This window comes from Hylobates moloch, unplaced genomic scaffold, assembly GCF_009828535.3.
Source record: "Hylobates moloch isolate HMO894 unplaced genomic scaffold, HMol_V3 SCAFFOLD_6, whole genome shotgun sequence".
Taxonomy (NCBI): Eukaryota; Metazoa; Chordata; class Mammalia; order Primates; family Hylobatidae; genus Hylobates; species Hylobates moloch.
The window spans coordinates 2973610-2988611 of record NW_026652281.1 but is presented as its reverse complement, the minus strand read 5'-3'; the positions used below and the strand labels follow the sequence as shown (position 1 = coordinate 2988611).

At 44.7% G+C, this 15002-nt stretch overlaps 1 long non-coding RNA gene across 1 annotated transcript in view; it reads right to left on the bottom strand.

Annotated features, from left to right (window-relative positions):
- The window catches only part of LOC116470736 (uncharacterized), a 72188-nt gene that overhangs the window by 21929 nt on the left and 35257 nt on the right, over positions 1-15002 (bottom strand). The gene's annotated exons all lie outside the window — the stretch shown is intronic.

Genomic DNA, 15002 nt, shown 5'->3' with positions numbered 1-15002 from the left:
TGGCTTCTTTATTGCAGCCTGTTTTATCAGCAAGGTCTTTATGACCTGTATCTTTATCCTGTGTCTAAGAATGACCTAACCTCCTGGGAATGCAGCCCAGTAGGTCTTGCCTTATTTTACCCACCTCCTACTCAAGATGGAGTTGCTTTGGTTTCAATGCCCCTGACAGTGCTCTCTTCTCTCTCTCTCTCACCTCTCTCTACACACACACACACACACACACACACACACACACACACACGCACAATTATTATTATTATTGCTGAACCATTTTTGAGTAATTTTAGACACAAGTACCCCTATCAAATGTGTACTTCAATATATATTTCCTAAAAACAGTGGCATTCTCTGAAAGAACCACAATTGTGAAATTTAGGAACACTATCACTAATAATCTGCTATGCTTTCATACACAGTTCGTATTCACTTTTCCCCAGTCGTCTCAATTGTCTTTCATAGCAACATTTTCCAGTGGGGGATAATGTGCTGCATTTAATTGTCTCATCTCTTCAATCTCCTTTAATCTGAGACATTCCTCAGTCCTCTGCTGTTTCTCACATCACTGGCATTTTTGGAGTCACTTACTTTATGAAGTTTCCCTAATGTGGTTTATTCTGCTGTTTCCTTGTGATGAGACTCTGGCTATGATTTGCAGCAGGAATATCCCAGAAGCAGAGGTGTTCCCTTCTCAGTGCCCCATATCAGGGGCACACAATGCCATTTGTTCCATTAACAGTGATGTGGATTTTGATCACTTAGCTATGGTGTGGGGTCCCTCAGCGTTCTTATCTTTCGTTAGTAATTAATCATTAATCTGTAGGGACATACACAGACAGGTGTAACTGCCCGGTTCCCGGTACATTTTCACCCATGGTTTTGGCATCCATCTACAATTTCTATATCTGCATCAACTTAGTGTTTTCTCCAAATACACTCATTTTTTGCTTAATTATCTTCAATGGTAATGACATACCCCACCATAAATGAATCGCCAGTATCATTTTTTCCTAAAGAGAAGATAAGCATACAAATAAATATAATGAAAAATGTTAGCTACAATTGCCTTCTCATGACTCTGAGCTGAGGCTTGCTCTCTGTTAAACGGGAGAAATTTTCATGCCTTTGAGAGTGGTTATGGCTTCACCAGCGCCTTGCAAGGACCTTCTCCACGTTACCTTTGTAACTAACCCCTGTAAATGGGCGCTTCGGAGCCCCAGTGGGTAAATGTGAGGACTGAGAACTCTGCCCTCCAATCCCAAAGACACCGCTGAGGGGCACTTCCCTCAGTGAATAGCGATGCCCAGTCATGCAGCGGCAAGAGGGGGTTATTCAGCAGGAACACCCAGGGGTTTGTGCCAAACTCCCTGCTTAAGTCCCATCAACTTCAAAATCCCTTTTTCTTCCAAACTGGGCAACTCTGAGAAACAGTTTCGTAATCCAATCCATTCTTGCTGCATAATGTATGATAGGAGGCCTTGATTCCAGCTGATGCCAGCTACAGGGCAAACACACCGAACTTCCGTAGCCCATGCCAGCTTCAGTTTGGATGAAAACTGGGCTTGATTTTCATTTTTATCAAACTATTTTACTCCTCAGCATAACCTAGACCCTGTAACTTGTCTATTTTCCACCTTCAGCGGCTTCATGCGCATAAACATAACCCCGGGGTCTGGGGAGTGAGACAGCTGCTGTGTTTCGCTCCCAAGACAGTCTGAGGGGAAGACCTGGAAACCCCCACACACTCCAGGGCAGGGCCAGGGCATAGGCAGGCGGTGGGTACCAGCCCCATGGCATAGGCAGGCGGTGGGGGGGTACCAGCCCCACTCTGCCTTTTGCTCACACTGTGTGCTTGGTAGATATTTGTTGAATTTTATACTTCAGAGTAACCGAAGTTTACGTAAGTATCCACAATCTTCTATCTGCAATAACAATCCTTAAAACAGTTCTTAAAATTTTGAGATCATTATAGATTCACATGCAGTTGTAACAAATAATATACAGAGGTCCCATGTATGCTTCGCCCAGTTCACGCCAATGGTAGCATCTCACAAAACTATATAGTACAATGTCACACCCAGGATATTGACCCTCGTGTGTGTGTGTGTGTGTGTGTGTGTGTGTGTGCGCGCGCGTATGCGCATGCATGAGCTATTTTCAGTGACATGAAATTCACATAACATAAAATTAACCATTTTAAAGTGAATAATTCAGCCTGGGTACAGTGGCTCACACCTGTAATCCCAGCACTTTGGGAGGCCGAGGTGCATGGATGACCTCAGGTCAAGGAGTTCGAGACCAGCCGATGCAACATGATGAAACCCTGTCTCTACTAAAAATACAAAAATTAGCCAGGCGTGGTGGTGCGCACCTGTAATCCCAGCTATTCGGGAGGCTGAGGCAGGAGAATTACTTGAACCCAGGAGGCAGAGGTTGCAATGAGCCCAGATCATGCCACTGTTCTCCAGCCTGGGTGACAGAATGAGACTCTGTCTAAAATAATAACAATCACAATAATTATAATGAAGTGAACAATTCAATGTCACTCTTTTCATTCACATTGTTGTACAACCCCCATCTCTGTTTAGTTCTAAAGCATTTGAATCACCTCAAAAGGAAACCACCGTTAAGCAAAAGCTTCCTATTTCCTCCCCCATTGGCAAGCAGCAGCCTGTGTTCTGTCTCTGTAGATTTGCCCGTTCTAAACATTCCCTTTAAATAGAACCAGGCAGTGGGTGACTATGTGTATCTGGCTGCTTTCACTCAGCATGATGTTTGTGAGGCTCATCCATGTTGCAGCAAGTGTCTCTGCTTCATTCCTTTTCATGGCAGAATAATATTCCATTGTGCACACAGATGCAATGACACTCTGACTTTTGTTGCCTACTTTTCTCTCAGTTGGCTTAGTACTGGGATCTACACCAGTGACAGCTGCATGACCTTGGGCCAATAACTTCCCTGGAGAGAGTCCAGCATTATTTCATCCAACAGATGCTTATTCAGCACCTGCCGTGTGTCAGGTGCTAATCTTGGGGCTGAGAATACAGCGGGTGCCCTCGACAAAGTCCTGGACCTGTAGGGCTTGCCAACCAGTGGGGGCAGGGGAGATTGGAAAAAACGAACAAATATTGGTGATGTCACTTCGTGGTGTGGTTTTTAAAATCAGAGCATGGCTGGAGACTGCAGAGCACTGGGGTTGCCGCCTAGCACGGGCAGGGAGGGCTACAGTCCTAAAGCGCCCGGAGCAAATATCCCGAGGAAGGGAGAAAGTCCCAAGACACCTGGGAGAAAGGCAGCCAGGCAGAGGGGATGGCACGTGCAAAAGACCAGGAAGGGGACTCGCACGCTGGGTGTGAGGAAGGAGCCCAGAGTGGCTGGAGTTGGGCTGGGGGCTCTAGACGGGAAGTCCTAGGAGGTAAAAGTAGGATGGGGGAGCTCAGATCATGGCCGGGGGCTGTGTGTCCCACTGTGTAGTGAAGACCAAGCCATTCGGAGGGAGAGAGACCTGGATTCCAGAAGAAGACAGACCTGGGTTCTAGATGCAGACAGGTCTAGATTCCAACCCCAGCTCCAGATTTGAGCTGGGTTCTGAAGCATGAGTAGGAACCAGTCAGGTGCGTGCTCTGGGCAGAAGGAACTGCCTGTGCAAAGGCCTGGCTGTGGATTGCTCAGGAAAATTGCAAGTGCCTCCATGTGGCTGGTATTCAGAGTTACATGCTGAGGGCATTCATAAATTAAGCAGGACCCAGATTAGAAAGGGCCTTGGTTAGGCTGCGTCCCCATCCCACATGGTAAAGAGCATTTCAAATATGTTATTAACTGGAAAGAAGGGACAAACTCAAGAAATCCTCAAAGCATTACCTCCCTGTAGTGTCTGGAGGAAAAACTGCCATCATAAAGCTAATGCGGGAGCTCAGCCCCTCCCTCACACCCAAAGGAGGAGGACTGACAGCATGTAAAAGCCCCAGCACAAAGGATTAATGGGCCAAGGAGTGACCTCTGCTACTGAAGCCTTTTGTTTTCCTGATGGTCACTGCCCCCCCCCTCCAGGGCTATAAACAGCATTTGCTGGGAGCTTTTCATGTCCCCACACCTATTTTTTGCATCTGCTCTTCCAGCTCTGCTCCCCAACCTTCTTCCCAGCACAGCACAGTGACAGCGGGTCCCCTTCCCTTCAGCTGCCAGTCATGGATCCGTGCCATGGGAAGCACAGCAGGAGAAGGAGGTAGCTTGGGTAGTAAAGCTCTCACCTTTTCCTAGCGCCATGTTCTTTACCATTTGTGGGCATGTGAATAATGGCCCCTAAGATACCCATGTCCTAAGCACTGGCCCCAGGCCAGAAAGCACACTGGGAGGTGGGTAGGAAAGACAACTGGAGAAGCCTGAACCTACTCTTAGATTTTCAAGAGAAAAACGTGTGCAGCTGTGGGTGCTTGAACAATTAGTAGAAATCCATTCCTTGCAACATGGCTCGTATGGAATAAACACAATGCCAGGCAAGGAATCCACCCCACACAGCCTCCAGAGCACGTCTGCAGCCCACCTCCCCAACCCCCATTCTCTCTGAGATGACCCCTGGCTGCCACTGAATGCTGCACACTGCAAAGGAAGACGCCAGTTTGAGAACCACCGTTCCAGAACACAGTGACGATTGCCTTTGAGAGCCTAAAGGGGGTGCCTTGTGGAGGACAAGCAGGAGGGCAAGAAGTGTGAATTCCAATTCCAGCATGCAGACAGCGCTCACACTAGAGGACAGTGAAGGAAGCCCAGAGACAGGGTGTGTTCTAATCACAGAGAGACTAGTGAACTTTCCCTTCTGAGTTCATGTGTATTTATTCTTTCAGATTTATTTAGCACTTAGAAGGAAAAGCATTTATTAAGGACATACTCACCATATGGCAACCTCTCAGAATGTCCTCGATTTCACTCCATGGTCACAGCAGTGTGCTAGGTGGGTGTTGTTAAGGGAAGGATTAGCCCCATGTCACACATAGATGAGGACTCTCAGGCTTGTAGAGCTAAAAGGCTTGCCAAGTTAGTCAACCATCAGGTGGCGGCGCCGAGACTCAGCCTAGCGTTTCTGACCCTGCATGGCTCACACACCATGACGGGGGGGCAGGCGGGGCTGCAAGACCCACCGATGGGCAGAGGTGGCACAGCAGGAAGAGGGGAGCCCTGCAGTGCAGTGGTCCATATTTATTTGTGACTGGGGTCTTGTTTTTGTTTATTTGTTTGTGAATGCGCCTCCCCTCCTAGTACACAAGCCTCTGCGGAGGTGGTGATTTTTCCTAGAGAGGTGTACACAGAGCATTTTGTATGCATCATGTGCCTCAGCAAAGCTCTGCCAGGGAGAGCCACAGGCCTTGGGGGTGGCTCCAGACATCCCCCTTCCTCACCTGCTCCTCTCGGTGAGTCCTCTGGGATTCAGCCTAGCGTCACCTCCACCTTAACAGAACAGATTGCACACTCTCTGCTGACTTCGCCCACAGGCACCAAAATGGCTGGGCTCTCAGGCACTGTGCACATGACTGTACTTGGGGCAGGTGGTGTTTAAGGTAGATCTGGCAGATGCACCAACACTTCCCCTCACCACTTCCCTTGGGGCTCAAGCAGGCAGCATGGCATATAGTGAATGCAATTCCACCCTGGTAGCTGGTGCCACGAACTTTCAAGTCAGATAGACTTGAATTCAAGTCTCAGCTCTGCCACTCACTAGCCATGTGACCTTAGAGAAGTTATCTATCCTCTCGGAGCCTTTGAGTGTTAAGGAGCAACTACAAAGGTTTCCTAGACTGATTAAGTGGAATAAGACATGGAAAAAGTTTGGGAGAGTAACTAAGACATAGTAAGCCCTCAATCAATGGCGACTACTCTGATAGCTATCATAACCACAGTAGGAGAAAGTTGCACTGAAAAGGAACTGTGATGCTTCAGTCATAATCGTATATACATACACATTGTACCTATGTATTCATACATACATTGTATCATTAAATCAAAGCTATAAATTGTATATATGTTCAGATATACATTGTATCACTGAAACCCCCAGCTACCCTAGGACGTAGGAAGTAGTTTTCACATATATATACATTGTATACCCATTTCATATGTACATTGTATCACTGAACCCCCAGCTACCCTACGATCTAGGAAGTAGTTTTCATATATATACATTGTATAGCTATTTCATTTGTACATTGTATTACTGAACACCCTCCCTTCCCCCCAGCTATTGTATGATCTGGGAAGTGCATTTTCCTAGATCCCATCTTATAGATAAGGAAATGGAGGCTCAGAGAGCTTAAGCAATTTCCACAAAGTGAAATACTGGGACTCAAATACAGATGCATCTTCAAAAGCCCTGCTCTCCCCCACCCCCCATAGCTGACCACCTTCACTCCATCCTCCAGACACCCCCACCCCACCTCCGGAAGAGACAGTCAGGGCACCTAAAATATGGCCCCCATCCAATCAGCCATCAGCAAAAGGCATTGGGAAACTGTCAGCTGTTATTAACTTTTGAAGGGATCCTGGGGCCTTTTCAAATTCTTCTGAAAGATATGGACTCTCAGCCCAGAAACGCTCACTCAAAGTTGCAGCACATTCTGTAGAAACCCATCCACATGTCCCTGGGGCCCTTCAAGTCATGACGTTCCACTTCATTCCTCATAAAGCAAACACACAAAAATCTATTGGATTGAAATCTCACGGTGACTCATTCATTCATTCAACAAATCCAAAGCAGAAAAAACTATTTGAAAGAAACTTTGTGAACTCTGCAGAATTAGCAGCACCACTAGTCTCTTAGGCCAGTGAGTTAGAAAACAAAGAAGAAAGTGGATTGAGAAGGTAGCATCGGTAGATGGAGTGGTTATAATCAATGCCAGTTCCTCCAGCTGGAGTACTTACTAATTGGAAAAGGAATTAAAATTTAGGTACGATTCCTGGAAACCCTTAAAAACAAGATATTTGCTGATAAAGTAGAATGAACAGGCCAACTTTTGATTATTTGCACTCATGGAAAGGGACAGGGACCCTGTGACCCGCAGATCATTGAAGGACCATATGTGGCCTTGAGACCTACTCACATGAAAGTAACATAGCCAGTGCACCGGCAAAAGGTTTCTTCCTTCTGTTTTCCTTTTGTTTTCGAGCATAACAAAAATTAACAAACCCACAAGGCATTGGAACCTTCTTCCTGTTTCCTCAGGTGAAATCCCAAGCAGGAGTGGGTGCCTGTCACAAGCGGCCCTTAGAAGTCATTGTCTATTAAAGAGTTTTTGTTTCTCCTCCTATTAAACAACGAACTCCTTCCCTCCCCAGCATTCTGAGAATGTTTACAATCATTGTGATGATGGCGTCCCATGGCATTTAGGACAAAACTCAAAGTCCTTCTCCTGGGCTGCTGGGCGTTCCAATAGTTCTCCTAGTGAGGACCAACTGAACTATCAACCAAGACTCAGGTGCAAGGTACATATGTTATTTGTTTTCTAAATCCACCAAAATAATTTATTTTCCCCCAAACCATTACTTAAAAACAAACTGGCAGGCTGGGCATGATGGCTCACATCTGTAATCCCAGCACTTTGGGAGGCCGAGGTGGGCAGATCACTTGAAGTCAGGAGTTTGAGACCAGCCTGACCAACGTGGTGAAATCCTGTCTCTACTAAAATACAAAAATTAGCTAGATGTGGTGGCCTGCCCCTGTAATCCCAGCTACTCGGCAGGCTGAAGCAGGAGAATCGCTGGAACCTGTGGGTGGAGTTTGCAGTGAGCTGAAATGGCACCACTGCACTCCAGCCTAGGCCACAGAGCAAGACTCTCTCTCAAAAAAGAAAAAAAAATTGGCAATGTAGTTTATGCTTTATGTTTCGTCTTTCTTCATTTTTAAATTTTATTTTAAAAAATAACACACAATACAATTGCATGCCCTTTTCTGTTTGTTTGTTTTGGTGTCCAGTTTTCACACATACATAAATTTGTGTGAGCAGCCTCATAGTCAAAATACAGAACAGTTTCATCATCAAAAAAAACCTTTCCCATCCTGAAGCTGTGTAGTCACGCCCCACCCCTGCCACCCCTATCATTTCCTCCATCCCAGTACTGTTGCCTTTCTCAGAATCTCATGAAAATGGAATAATGGAGGACGGAGTCTTTTGAGATAGCTTTCTTTCAAGCAATCTAGCGTATCTGAAATTCAGCCATGTTGTGTGTATCAATAGTTCATCCCTTTTCACTGGCAAGTGGTGCCCCACTAGATGGATGTGACTACCCACATCTTCATCCATTTACCACTGAAGAACTTGCAGCTGATTCCACCTTCTGGTACTTATGAATATGCTACTGTGAACATCCAAGGATCCTTTTCTGTTTTTCTTTTTTTTTTTTTGAGACGGACTCTCGCTCTGTCGCCCAGGCTGGAGTGCAGTGGCACAATCTCGGCTCACTGCAAGCCCCACGTCCCGGGTTCACGCCATTCTCCTACCTCAGCCTCCCGAGTAGCTGGGACTACAGGCACCTGGCTAATTTTTTGTATTTTTAGAAGAGATGGGGTTTCACCGTGTTAGCCAGGATGGTCTCGATCTCCTGACCTCATGATCCGCCTGCCTAGGCCTCCCAAAGTGCTGGAATTACAGGTGTGAGCCACCATGCCTGGCCTTTTTTTTTTTTCTTTAGACTTGAGTGTCTCAGTTGCCCAGGCTAGAGTGCAGTGGTGCAGTCACAGCTCACTGTCTCCTAGAATTTCTGGGCTCAACTGATTCTCCTGCCTCAATCTTCCAAGTAGCCGAAATTACAGGCACACACTGCCATGCCTGGCTAATTTTTAAAATGTTTTTGTAGAGATAAGATCTCGCCATCTTGCCCAGACTGGTCTTGAACTCCTTGGGGAATGGCCTAACCTTTTCCAAAGTAGCTACAGCATTTTATATTCCCACCACCAATATGTGAGGATTTCAGTTTTTCTGTATCTTCACCAACACCTGTTTTTGTGTTGGTGCCATCTTAGTGGATATAAAATGTTATTTTATTGTTTTGAGTTGTATTTTCCTAATATTTAATGCTGTAGAGCATCTTTTCACGTGCTTATTGGCCCCCTCTATATCTGCTTTGAAAAAATGTCTATTTGGGTCCTTTGTCCACATTTTAATTAGGTTATTTGTCTGTATATTATCTTTGTATTTGTCTTTATATATTTGCCAAATATATCTTTATATATTCTGTATACTAGGATTTTATCAGACATATACACCAAAAATATTTTCTCCCATTCTATGGATTCTCTTCTAACTTTCTTGATTATGTTTTTTGAAGCATATTTTTTAAAATTTTTGATTAACAATAATTTATCAGTTGGGGAGGGTGTGCTTATTTTTATGTCTTTTTTTAAACATGACTTAATTCAAGGTTGTAAAGATTTTCACCGATGTTTTTTCTAGAATTTTTATAGTTTCAGCTCTTGTATTTCAGTCTTTTATCCATTTGAGTTTATTTTTTACGTGGCGTAGGGTAGCAGTCCAACTTTGTTCTTTTGCGTGTGGGTATGTAGTTGTCCCAGCACCATTTGTTGAAAAGACTACTCTTTCCCCATTGTTAAAAAGCAATTGCCCATAAATGTATTTCATGCCATGGAATTTATTCAATGCATTCTACCTGTTCTATTGACCCATATGTCTCCCCTCATGCCAGCGCCACACAGTCTTGATTCCTGTAGCTTTGTAGCAGGGTTTGAATTAGAATGGTGACTCTTCTAACTTTGATCTTCTTTTACAAGACTTTTCTTATTTTTATTTTTCCTTTTCTGAGACAGTGGACAGTGTCTCACTCTATCGCCCAGACTGGATGACAGTGGTGCAATCTCAGCTCACTGCAACCTCTGCCTCCCAGGCTCAAGCAATTCTCCTGCCTTAGCCTCCCAAGTAGCTGGGATTACAGGCACGCACCACTATCACCTGGCTAATTTTAGTATTTTTAACAGAGATGGGCTTTCTCCATGTTGGCCAGGCTGGTCTTGAACTCCTGACCTCAAGTGATCCACCCTCCTCGGCCTCCCAAGGTGCTTGGATTACAGGCGTGAGCCACCACACCCGGCCACAAGACTTTTTTGACTCTTCTGGGTGACTTGCATTTCCATATGATTTTAGAATCACCATATCAATTTCTACAAAACACCCAGCTGGGATTTTGACAGTAATTACATTTAATCTGCACCAATTTGAGGGTATTGCAGTCATAACAATATAAAGTCTTTCAACCCATGAACACAGGACGTGTTTCCATTTCTTTAGATATTTTTTAATATCTTTCAACAATGTTTTGTAGTTTTCAGAGTAGACGTTTTACATTTCCTTAGCTAACTTTATTCTTAAGTATTTTATTCTTTTTGATGCGATCGTCAGTGGAATAATTTTCTTAGTTTCATTTTCAGGTTGCTCATAGCTAGTGTATAAAAGTATAATTGACTTCTATATGTTGATATCATCTTATTTTGGCTGAGCTCAAGATCAAGGGAAGTTGGGTTCTGGAATGACCGTCTGGAAAAATGCCTGCCAAACAAATACAGTCAAGCATCATATGAGCAAGAAATTAACTCATCTTGTGTTAGGCACTGTGATTTGGGTTTATCTGCATAGCAGCTGCCATCCCCTTAACTAATACAATGTCCAAAGTAAATGCCACTTCCTTTCTTGATCACTCTCTCCCTAAATTAGGAGGCCTCCCTTGATTCTTTTTCTTCTTATTTGTGTTCTTCTTAGGCTTATTAAAACTTCTAATTCTTTAGCTACTTGTGTCATTCCTATAATGTCTTCCCGTAAAGGCAGAGACGATGTAAACCTCCTTCATCACCCTATCGCCTTCTTTATACAGTACCTAAACATTAGGCAGCTGCGTGGTAAATGCTTATTGAGTACATGAACACATATTTTTCTCTTTTGGCTTGGCTTCTGCTGCTTTGAGCTCTTCCTTATTGCTAGGCAATGGCTCAGGGCTTCAAGTGCATCGCATCTCATTGAACCCTCTTGGCAGCCTTCTGAGAGAGCTATTAGTGTTCCCATCCCACAGCCCAGGAATGGCAGCACCAGAGAAGTGAGATCGCCTCCCTGCTAGTACTTAGCTATTATAGTAAGCAATAGAGTCAGAATTTAAACAAAAAATTGAATGCATTCTTCCACAAGACATCCTCTCAATCACTCTGCAGTTAAACTTCTTGGCCATTTCCATAAGAAGATCCACTACTGTGGACAGCCCTTTAGCTACTCCAAGTCTATCCAGGCAATGAGTGCAGATCTGAGAGTTTGGGGTCCTCAGAGGTGCTGAGGTCCCAGCTAGAGACCATCCAGTGGAAAATATGGTGGCTAGAGAGTAGAGGGGTTGCCTGAGCACAATGGGGAACTTTTCTCTCTTTGCTTCCCCTTTGAATCTCTTGGTTTAGCTTACATATGAGGAAACCGAAGCTCAAAGAGGCTAAATAACATAGCACAGGTCACACGGCTAGTGCATGACACAGCTTGGGCTAGAACCCAGGTCTAAGTTAACTTCCCTCTCCTGTCCCCACGATCCTGCATAAACAGGTGTGTCTGGATCGCATGTGTCACTTAGAGGTACTGGAACAGCCACACTCAGAACGTCCTCAGAGGATTTGTTGGCTGCCAGTCTGGAATATGCCTTTTGCAAATACATTTTTAAAGTTTTGCACAAGATCAGAATGTGAAACACTCATATATAAATATCTCCCTCTCTGCTCTGTTTCCAATGCCACATTCACCCTGATTTATGGAAGCATTTCCTTGCAATAAGATATGCTGGAAAGTTTGAGTTTGGCTCAAGAAGAAGTGGAGTATGTTAATTTCAAGGCAAATTAATTAAAATGCAATTCAAGCTCTTTGGAAATAACACAGAAACAGTCTTCAATGCTTGGTGTTCATCCAGACAGAAATAGGCCCTTTTGCCTTTGGCCAGCATGGAGACAACCTCACTTTGTCTCATTTTCATCTTAGACTTCTGATTTCATCCTTCATGGAGCTCAGCTCTGAGTATCATCTAGAAATTTTATCATTAGTATTCCGGTCTTTTCACCTTTTCAATATTAAACATAGAGACTACTGAGTCAGGTGGCATTTTAATCAGGGTCCCAGCAGGAATCAGATGGTATACATTAAAAGAAGGTAATTTGAGGAAAGTTTAACACAGGGAATTCCAAAGGTATAGGCAGAATTTAAGGAAGCCAACAAGGGATAGTGCAGAACCCCTAGGTAGTATCACAGGGGGTGTTACCACCTGCAGATCTACAGGGGGATGGCCAGGGTGACAGATGCTAGAACCCAGAGAGGGAAGCTACAGAATGAGGGTCATGCGACAAGAGCTATGGCCTTGGGCAGAGGTGTTAGGCAGAAATAAGGCTGAGGGAACAATGCCCCGATCTCATTTCTGCCACCCTCTGATCCTCTGCCATGCCTCCCACTTGCCAAACCGAAGCAGAAAGTGGGAAGTTGGGAAGCCACCAATGCAGCCAGTGCAAGGCAGCCTCCTGGGGCACAGGACAGGGTGAGAAGGTGGAAATTGGATCCGAAGGGCCCATGGAGGGCATCCAAAACAGGTGGCCTCATCTTTGTCGCTTTCTAGATGTGTATCCTCAACACAGGACTTAACCTCTGTGACTCAGTCTTCTCTTCTGGCAAATGAAGATCACAACGGCCCCGACACTAGGAACTTTGCTGTGAGAATGGACAGAGCAGCCCTTCAGCCATTCATGGCTGCTGTCAGCATCCCCCCTGGTCATCCACAGGACTCCATGGGTTGGGAGCATCAAAGTCTCAGTTATTGAAAAAGAGCTCACGTCTTGGCCCCTTCTTCCCATGTCCACCTGAAAACACCTTGAGATCTCAAAACCACATACCCCATACACCACGGGATGATAAAAACAACGACAATGACATAAATAATATAACTACCCACAATTATTTCAGGGGTTAAATGAGCTGATGATGCATATTAAGCACTTGGAACAGCATGTGAACCAAAGTAAATGTGGTAGACTGAAAAACATGGCCCCGAGTTTTCACAGCCTTAGAAATGAGATGTTGCATCTCCTCCCAGGAAGTTACAGGTAAATACTATTTTCTCACCCCTTGCATCTGAGCTGGTCTTTGCCTGCTTTAACCAAATAGAAAGCAGCACAAGTGATGGTGCAACAGACTTGAATCCAGGCCTCAAAAGGCCTTGTTCCCTCTCTCTAGAACTCTGTACCTACAAGTGGGCAGCCCAGCTAGCTTGCTGCAGGAGGAGAAGCCACGCAAAGCACAGGTGAGCTGTCCATGCTCAGGCCTCTCCCACCCAGACCAACTAACCCCATGCAATCCAGAAGACAACCACAGACGCCAGAAGAACCACCCAGATAGTCCCAGCACAAACTGCTATAAAATTATGAATTAAACAAAGGTATTGTTTTAAACTGCTATGTTTCTGAGCTGTTTGTTATACAGTAAAAGCTAATTTATACAGGAAGTATTCAATAATTGGTAGCAGTTATTATTATTGCTGTGATTTTATTAGCAACAGAATTAATCAGGCTGCTTGGCCATGAGTCATCTATTCCCCCACAAATATTTCTACAGCTCTTCAGAGCCACGGACTTTCCCTGTATCATCTCATTCAATCTTCATAACAACCCTTCTAGGTAGCATTCTGATTCCCATGTTACAGCTGGAGGAACTGGGCTTCAGCAAGGAGACTTGATCCTGGTCCAGGAGGTAGAAGAGTCAGACAGGCCAAAGTCTAAGGCTGTCATCGCTGGGTCTCTTGGGATGGTCATTTTTACACTGCCTGGATTTTCTCTAAAGTGTGACACTATCTGAACATCTTTTGATTTTAATGACCTTGTTACAGGATAACCCTGTTACAGGATGGATAGTTGTATCTGCCCAATGGATTCACCTTGCCTACTGCCTAGATAGAGCCAGTTTATCAAGACAAGGGAATTGCAGTAGAGAAAGAGTAATTCACACAGAGCTGGCACTGTGGGAGACCGGAGGATCAGAGTTCTTAAAGATAATTTGGCAGGTAAGGGCTTGGGAAGTGGGGAGTGCTGACTGGGCAGGTTGGAGATGGAATCATAGGGGGTCAAAGTGGGGTTTAATGGCTGTCTTTTGTTCCTGGAGGGGATCACAGATCTGGTTGAGTCACATTACGGGTCTGGGTGTTGTCAGCTTATCCATCGAGCGCAAGGTCTGCAAAGTATCTCAAGCCTTGGTCTCTGGTTTTAAAATAGTGATGATATCGCCAGGGGCAATCTGGGGAGGTTCAGACTCTTACAGAAAGAGGCTACATGACCCCTAAACCATAATTTCTAATCTTGTAGCTAATTTGTTAGTACTACAAAGGCAGACTGGACCCCAGGCAAAAGGGGGTGGTTTTTAAGAAAGGGCTATTATCAATTCTGTTTCAGAGTCAAACCATCAACTGAATTCCTTCCCAAGGTGAGTTCAGCCTATGCCCAGGAATGAAGAAGGAATAGCTTTAAGGTTAGAAGCAAGATGGAGTTGGTTAGGTCTGATCTCTTTCACTGTCCTATTTCCTCAGTTATAATGTTTGCAAAGGTGGTTTTGTTACGGGAAAGGGGTCCCAATCCAGACCCCAAGAGAAGGTTCTTGGATCTCCCACAAGAAAGAATTTAGGGGGAGTCTGTAAAGTGAAAGCAAGTTTATTAAGAAATTAAAGAAATAAAAGAATGGCTACTCCATAGACAGAGCAGCCCCAGAGCTGCTGGTTGCCCATTTTTATGGTTATTTCTTGATGATATGCTAAACAAGGGGTGGATTATTCATACCTCCCCTTCTTAGACCATATATGGTAACTTCCAACATTGCCATGGCATTTGTAAACTGTCATGGTGCTCGTGGGAGTGTAGCAATGAGGACAACCAGAGGTCATTCTCAGTGCCGTGTAGGTTTTGGTGGGTTTTAGCTGTTGTCTTTACTGCAACCTGTTTTATCAGTAAGGTCTTT